We start from the raw sequence: 8,213 nt of genomic DNA, 5'->3' as shown, positions 1-8,213 counted from the left end.
AGAACTCCAAACGAGTTCAGAAGACCAAAAATTGTACCATTTGTCCAAAACGCCGCAACACACACAACCCATCCCCAACCTCCTTCTGGTGGTTGACGGACATTGCCAGGCATTCTGAGTTAACGACCGGTTGAAACTAGAATTTAAGTTGAGTAGTTAAGAGTTGGTATTACTCACATTACCCAAATACTCGCTGATTTATTTCGAAGATTTGCTATATATACTGAACATATATAGCCGTCAAAATTCGCGAGAAAACTGTAGGAAAGAAGTATTAGTCTTCTCGATCAGTACAGGGCGACTATTGATCTGGACAGAAACGTAGACAGATTTCTACGACAGTAAAAGAAAAGATAGTGAAACGAAAATTTTCTTCTCATTCTGCGATCTGCCTAGCGGCCTGGACGGTGGAAACACGGCCCACCAACATAAATTGTCGTACGCAAACGTTATTAACCTGGTAAACCATTTACACAGATGGAAATGAATATCTAAAAGACAGGTAAATTGTTACCATAGTTACTGTATCGAATAAAAACTGTCCTACCAAACACAAACGATACTATGGTTTGCCAACACAGATGAATGTTGATTTGAAGAAAATTTTACCATTTTACCTTTTTGCGTAAACAAGCTTAGCGTCAGCGGATTAAACTAGGGTTGGTCGGGTTTATACCCGAAACACGCTATTTTTTATTTAGCCTAGAACATTATTGTTTAAGTATTTTCAAGATTCGTACACTTTGCTATTTTTTCGATTATTTGCTGGCTGCCATTGACGTTTTATCGGTAACTTTGAACTGTAAATGACTTTAGATCCAGATCAAATTAAGAATTAGATCATTTATATCTGAAACATTTACAATAAAATAATCTAAGCTAGTCACAGACGAAACTCTAAAAGAGTTAATACATGAACCCAAACAAATCACAGACTGGTACATTGTGTTATATGGTTTTGTGTCATCGAATCTGACACTGTGACACCAAAATGGTGTGTTTTCTTTTAAAATCGCTGTGCGATGCAAATAATCGAGAGAACTTAATATTGAATGGTATCTCGCGGTTGACCAGTAATGTAAAACACGTAATGTTTTTTTTTTCATTTCGATAACCATAGAAACGAATAAAACTTTACCACGATATTGTCGATTAGTGCTTCTTTCATTTTCTCCTACTTACCAGCAGCAAAATGATGTTGGGTGGATGTTCTGTTAATTCTTGAGAAAGATGTAATTTCTCTTGTGTCGATTTTGCAATAGTTATGGTCGAACCGGGGGTCCACGTAAATACACTGCTGCGTTGTCTACTATACACTGAGTTACTGTGTATTGTACGGTGACGGAAATCCAAATCCACGTATCAAGTGAAAATGAGACAAGTGTAGGCAGAATTAAAATCTGAAATAAAAGACACTTTCAGTCGATATAGTGACACTGGTCATCAAGATTTTTGTATTTAGCTATTGCATCATCTGTTTAGGCATGGTAAGTATGGTGTACACTGGTGACTATTCGTGACAGAACGCAGCTCTACATACACTAATATGGAAATATCACATGTAGTATCAATGTAATCCCCTTCAGTATTGAAACTATTTAGTTGTATTGAAAGGTTACCCTAGGGGGATATGTTGGTATTGAGAAGTCTCATCAATTACTATGTCATGTCCCTAATAATACATTGCAACTGTTAATTTATTATTGTACTGTGATAAGTTTATTTCTGGCCTCAGCAGCTGGATAGTTTATTTTTCACCTAGACTTGTATTGTAGTCATTGATAAATGTATGGTCAAACTCTATCAGCAGTCCACAATTTAAAAGGGAACGCCACTCCCAAGAAAATAAAAATATTTTCATAAACCTTGGTTGTGGAGTCATTTTATGACGTCACATTCACCTATACACTACGAGCGATATCAGATAAATACAAAACTGAACTTGCGCCCCATTTTTACTGTAGGCTACATTGCTTCATGGGAGATAGTAGAAATGCATATGTAATAGGTGAAGAGCGGTATCGCGTCACGGCAGGCAATAAACACAGAGGAGTCATGAATGTTTATTATTCCGCATTACTGCTGACTGCCATCAGGCAATAGCCTACAGTAAAAATATCCCCAAATCTGGTACAAGTTCAATGTAGGTGAATGCAAAATCATGAAACGGCTGTACAGAACCCAACGTTTTGTCTTTATTTCCTAACGACTTGATTTATTGACAAACGAGTTGAATAGTGAGTACCTCTGTCATGACTGTATACGCACGGGCATCAAGCAAATATACACTGTACCATCAGCGGCTTGTACCGAGGGTAATTGACCCGTTTTATGTAGGAGTCTGGTGTATTTGTTAATGAACAAAACTAAACAAAAAATGGCGAAACTAGGTCTTTCAAACAACATTCAGTAACCCATGGCCTATTTTCTTGGCGACTAACGATCTAAAGTTTGGGCTATCAGAAACATTTATAAAGATTTGTGTCTCATTTAGCGTTTACGATTGCTTCTTTCCACTTTATAAATCTGCAATACTGACACAACATCCTGGACAACACTTGAACTTTGACCTTTTTAAACAGATGCGTAATACCATGGAATGTAAATGAGCACGACTAAAAAATGTTCAATCCAAATATTGAATCAACAACTACCTAAAACTGTGTGTGGGAGAATGTAAGCCTTACCAGGAAGTACACGCAGTATATTGTATCGTCAACAAAATTAGAGGGTGGCCCTATTTTTTGTTATGTTTCTCATTACTTTTTCATAGCAACTATGGGTCGGTCGGTCGATTTAAGAAAAATAAAAAAATCATCTTCATGTTTCTCTGCCTCTCCTTTTCCTCCTCTCTAACTTCTTTTCATTAGATTCCTGGTGACAAACCTCTTTCCCAGCTTCTACACAAATCGCATGTTTTCAGCCGCCCCCTGAATAACTTCCGTCATGAAAGAAAATATGCTCTTTTTGAGAATAAGTGTCGTCACCGCCATAACTGTAGATGACGTCGACAGTCCAGGCACTTGTTTTTTTCATACCAGAGGGGGCGCTGTTCCGCAAAATATAAGGGGGGGGGGATATTTGTTTACGTCGGTGCTGAAAAGTTTGGTCGGTCGGTATTTGAGAAACAGGGAAAAATAGTGCCACCCTAATCTGTGCCAAGACACGAATTTACGAAGATATTGCAATGTTTAATTATAGCGGGCTGACGTCGATGATAATTAATATCTGTATGACATATTTACAACATATTGCTTCTTCCTTATAGAGCAAAAATCTTAATTCAAAATATCATGATTTTGTATATATTGATAACCGTTATATAGACTGTCGACAGTCGTTCGTGCCTTTTTTGCTACGTTTTATCTAAAACTAAAGTCGTCACCTCCCTCCGATCCGGAGCAATATTATAACCGCGTACTGATCAGCGAATGCCGGAGGCACGTTCGTGCCTGCGGCAATCGCAGTTCCTATCAGTACACATTAGTATCCAGTGCTACGGAGCGAGGCGACGACTTTGTTTTAGATGAAACGTAGCAAAAAAGGCATGAACGACTGTCGACAGTCTAACCGTTATATTATAAGAGAGCCTTCAGCCATTACACAAGCTCAGATCACTAAAATTCATTGGTGGTCTTAGTTACAAGGGATGGCCGGTGTTATATGGAGGGTGAAGGGGGGGGGGGTCCTCGGGGAGGGCCATATTTTAGAAAATGGAATTGGGCCATTAGGGAGGGTCACATTTACTTTGACTCATTGTCCTGACTAATTTTGTATTAATTTGTGATTTTGGCATCCCATCGCTGCCGACTGTTCCACATCCCACTACAATGAAAAGTGTATATGTTAATACCGACTTGTCTTTGGTGGGGTAACTATTAACCAAATCCAAGGGTAAACTCAAGACAGTCAGATCGTCTCAGAGGTACCAGAATCTCAGGACACGCATTCTGTGGAAAAACTCACAAAGGACTCAAAATATTACTTTTGGGTCGAATGACATATACCATTTACAGCAATAGGAGTGATTCAATCGAACTCCTCAATTTAGTTACAGCCAGGAATCAAAGTTCCTTGGGATGTCCTTGTCTCTGTGAAGTTCTACTCACGGAGGGCATTAAATCCGTGTTCCTCAGTCAAGGCCTCCAGCCAATCTAACAAATATTTTTAAGATAAATTCTATTGTGCTTCAACCGTATACGTCACCAACATTTTATTTAAAACTAACATAATGTTAACAAACAAGTTGTTTACAGCAAAATTCACTCTCGTACAATATAACGTATTTTGATTTACTCATCTTTCAGTCAGTTCAGTCAATTCTCATTTCTTTAAGGATGTATAAAGTGACATGTCAGGATTCACTAAAGCTGTATACGTGCTGTCTGTGTCTTGGTGTCCACTGATGACGTCAGCTACATTGGTATAGTCATGACCTGATAAGGGGTCAGCACGAGTTGCCACATAATCGGACACGTTACAGTATTCACGAGTTCCATCGAAAGTGTCTGGGACGTTTCCTGAATGGCCTGATTTTGAAGAAAATCCCGTATCCTTAATGTTCACATACATAGACGTAGTTGAATGATCCCTAATGTGGCTCTTGTTAGCAGGACCTGGTGTAAATAATTCGTTAGAGGTCTGTTCAACATTTGCATAGAGAAGGCCCGCAACCTTTGCATTGGAGTTGAATTCTAAGAAATGTGCAGGAGTACTTGGATTAGTTCTTCGTTGATTATCGTTGTCTAGGAATGACGTACTCTGTCTTTGTGTGTCATTGTCGTCGTCGTCGTCGTCGTCTTCTTCTTCTTCTTTTTTATCACCAGATTGACAATATTGCATTTGGTATTGATCATGTTGCGCTCCTCGTGACTGGGGTGATTGGTTGCCAAGTTGTCTTTTCTGGTGTAGGCAGTGCAGAAGTATAATTATTGTACATATGAGAAACGAACACGTGACAACTGCCGAGATTGCATAGAGTACAATGTCTTCAACAGCGAGAGCTTCCCCCATCGCATCTAAACCTGGAGTCATTGTGCTATTTGTACTAGTTGCTCTTTGTGTATTGTCAATATTCATGGTTGTCGTGGTTACATGGAATGTGTGAGAAACGCCAGTTTCAATGCTACTATGAGAACCAGTCGTTTTTTCGATCATTTCCACCTCTATAATGGTCCACGCTATGGCAAACGTATCATTATTGTAAGCCTTACATGACACATTCTTCCCGTCATCCACCTCAGACACAGAATTTAGAATTAAAGTTTCTTTGTTCTTCCCTATTTCAAACCTAGTATCTGATTCTACATATGGTTTGTCGTCAATATACCAGGTATAATCTGTCACTATTGGTGGATTAGCTTTGGGTACACAAGTGAAAGTAAGAGTATCACCTGGAGTGTATGCAGGGTTGTTTGGTTCTCTCGATATTGAAACCCTCAACATAAAATAGACATTGAGTGGTCCATACTCGCATTGCCGCTGATATTGAATCTCAGGTACTTTCATTACACATTTAATATATCCACCGTTGTCTTCAGGTGTCAGTTTCCAGGTATCTATGATGTCAGCTCTTGTAGAAAGCAGATTTGTTCCATTTACTCTGTTGCCATTTCTTACCCATGATAGAAATATGGGTGAATTACCTCCTTGTGCTAAACAATCAGTCGTTAGATCATCACCCTCCTCGTAGTAATCATTTAAATTATCAATACAGGAAGGATACAGATCACTAGGTGGATACAGAACTTTGAGTGTTATCACTGGTGATTGTAAAATAACTGTATTGCTACTGTTTAAAATGACAACACATTGATATTGGCCGGCATCATTTATTTGTACGTCTTTCACATAAAGGTCAAATCTATCAATGACCAGTCCTCCTCGTACACGATATCGTGAATATTGATCATTATCATGTTTTATGTCGTAGTTCTGAGATATAATCGTTCCATTATGCATCCAGTTCACTGTCATTTTATCTGGGTCAAGGTGATCGATTCTGGACTTTAGCTCTCTTCTATTCTGTCCTTCAACTACATCGTTAACATTTGGGAATCTGTTCAGAAACGACGGTTTCCTTAGAACTGTTAGTTTTGCATTTTCTGAAATTATGTTATTTTGGCCATTTTTGTACAAAATGCATCGATATGACGATCCATTGTCACTTTTAGAAATATAACTAATATTAAAGACATTCACTAAATCTCGTCTTTCAGTATAAATATTAGTCGTCTCTGAATACCTGTCATCATTGAGTGTACTGATTATAGCGTGGCCAACCTTTTCCCAGTATAGCGTATATGTGTTGATGTCTTCTATGTCATCCAATGTAACACTGCAAGTAAACTCCACTGACATTCCAACCACTACTTCTGTATCCATAGGTTGTATTCCATAATAAGGCACAGCTACGATTCGTTGAAGAAATAGGACAAGTAGCAGTACTTCAAAGATAGGAGACATCGTGGCGTGAGTCTTGAGAAATGTGTAGACGAACAGATCAGGCGAGTCACAAGTGTAGCTTCGATTCAGTATGTGTTCAACGCAGTACGTACTGTACTTCCGTATCCAGTTTCGCCTTCGGACAGTTTTGATTTCGTAGAATTATTTTGACATAACGAATATGACGTAGTTAGAATAATTATGGAGTGGAAACGTTTGTGTAGACAAATTTAGTTGGCTAGTGCATACAGAAAGCCTTGAAACTGTCAACTGTGTCCCTACATATTTCGCTTTATATAGTGTCTCTGAGTTCGTCACTAGTGTGAAGTGTTAAAAGTATATTGTATGACACACACACTTAATTCGAAATTAGTAAATAACACCAGATAGACGTCTCTGATAAAATTGATGACGGTAACCATTTCAACAACAGTCTGAGTGTAGACAAAAAGATGGAATAATCATACAATTAAAAGTTTATTTCAACTTCCAGGTAATTTTTTGTTATCCAAGCTGAGACTTGGACAATTTTAGAATGAGTAAACGGTTGTGTGATGGGGGGGGGTAATGTGTAGAGAGAGAGAGAGAGAGAGAGAGAGAGAGAGAGAGAGAGAGAGAGAGAGAGAGAGAGAGAGAGAGAGAGAGAGAGAGAGAGAGAGAGAGAGAGAGAGAGAGAGAGAGAGAGAGAGAGAGAGAGAGAGAGAGAGAGAGTACACACGTTAATTTCGCACGCTGCACACAATGTATGTCATGCTCAGATGTACATGGACACATATCTTTGCAAATCCAGCGAGGAAATTTACTGTTGATTACTATATGGTCTTTGCCTGCCTGATTGAGTGACTGAAAATTACAATCTGTCCGACTTTTAGTTGGGATTATAGTTAGGTGAAATCCTGACAGTGACAATTGAGTAGTTCGTAGAACGTCAAGTATTCCAAATAACTATAACATGGAAGTTGTTAACATGCCAGTCATTTAATACAGAAAAAAAAAGTTTTACGACCGTCAAGTCCGAAACCATACATATCTGATGGCATTACATCAAACTTTATATATGGTATTAAATATTGGTTATGACCAACTTGCAGACTGTACCAGGAACAGATGTTACTCATCAACACATGTGATATGCAGACATCATGGGAAGATAAATCATTGCAACCATGATGGTTGAATTACACACACCATGGCAGCTGAGGTCAGGATTTGTTTATTCCAACCTAGGAATCCCATGTAAGTTTAGGAAGGCATATAGAAGGCAACTTTAAATAAAATACATTATTGTAAGTCAATGTGTATCCTATATGAATGGCCTGTAAGCCAATGTGTATCCTATATGAATGGCCTGTAAGCCAATGTGTATCCTATATGAATGACCTATAAGTCAATGTGTATCCTATATGAATGGCCTGTAAGTCAATGTGTATCCTATATGAATGGCCTGTAAGTCAATGTGTATCCTATATGAATGGCCTGTAAGTCAATGTGTATCCTATATGAATGGCCTGTAAGTCAATGTGTATCCTATATGAATGGTCTGTAAGTCAATGTGTATCCTATATGAATGGCCTGTAAGTCAATGTGTATCCTATATGAATGGTCTGTAAGTCAATGTGTATCCTATATGAATGGCCTGTAAGTCAATGTGTATCCTATATGAATGGCCTGTAAGTCAATGTGTATCCTATATGAATGGCCTGTAAGTCAATGTGTATCCAATATGAATGGCCTGTAAGTCAATGTGTATCCTATATGAATGGCCTGTA

Source organism: Glandiceps talaboti, chromosome 3 (genome assembly GCF_964340395.1).
Source record: "Glandiceps talaboti chromosome 3, keGlaTala1.1, whole genome shotgun sequence".
NCBI classification, from domain to species: Eukaryota; Metazoa; Hemichordata; class Enteropneusta; family Spengelidae; genus Glandiceps; species Glandiceps talaboti.
Note: the sequence above shows the minus strand (reverse complement) of the source record.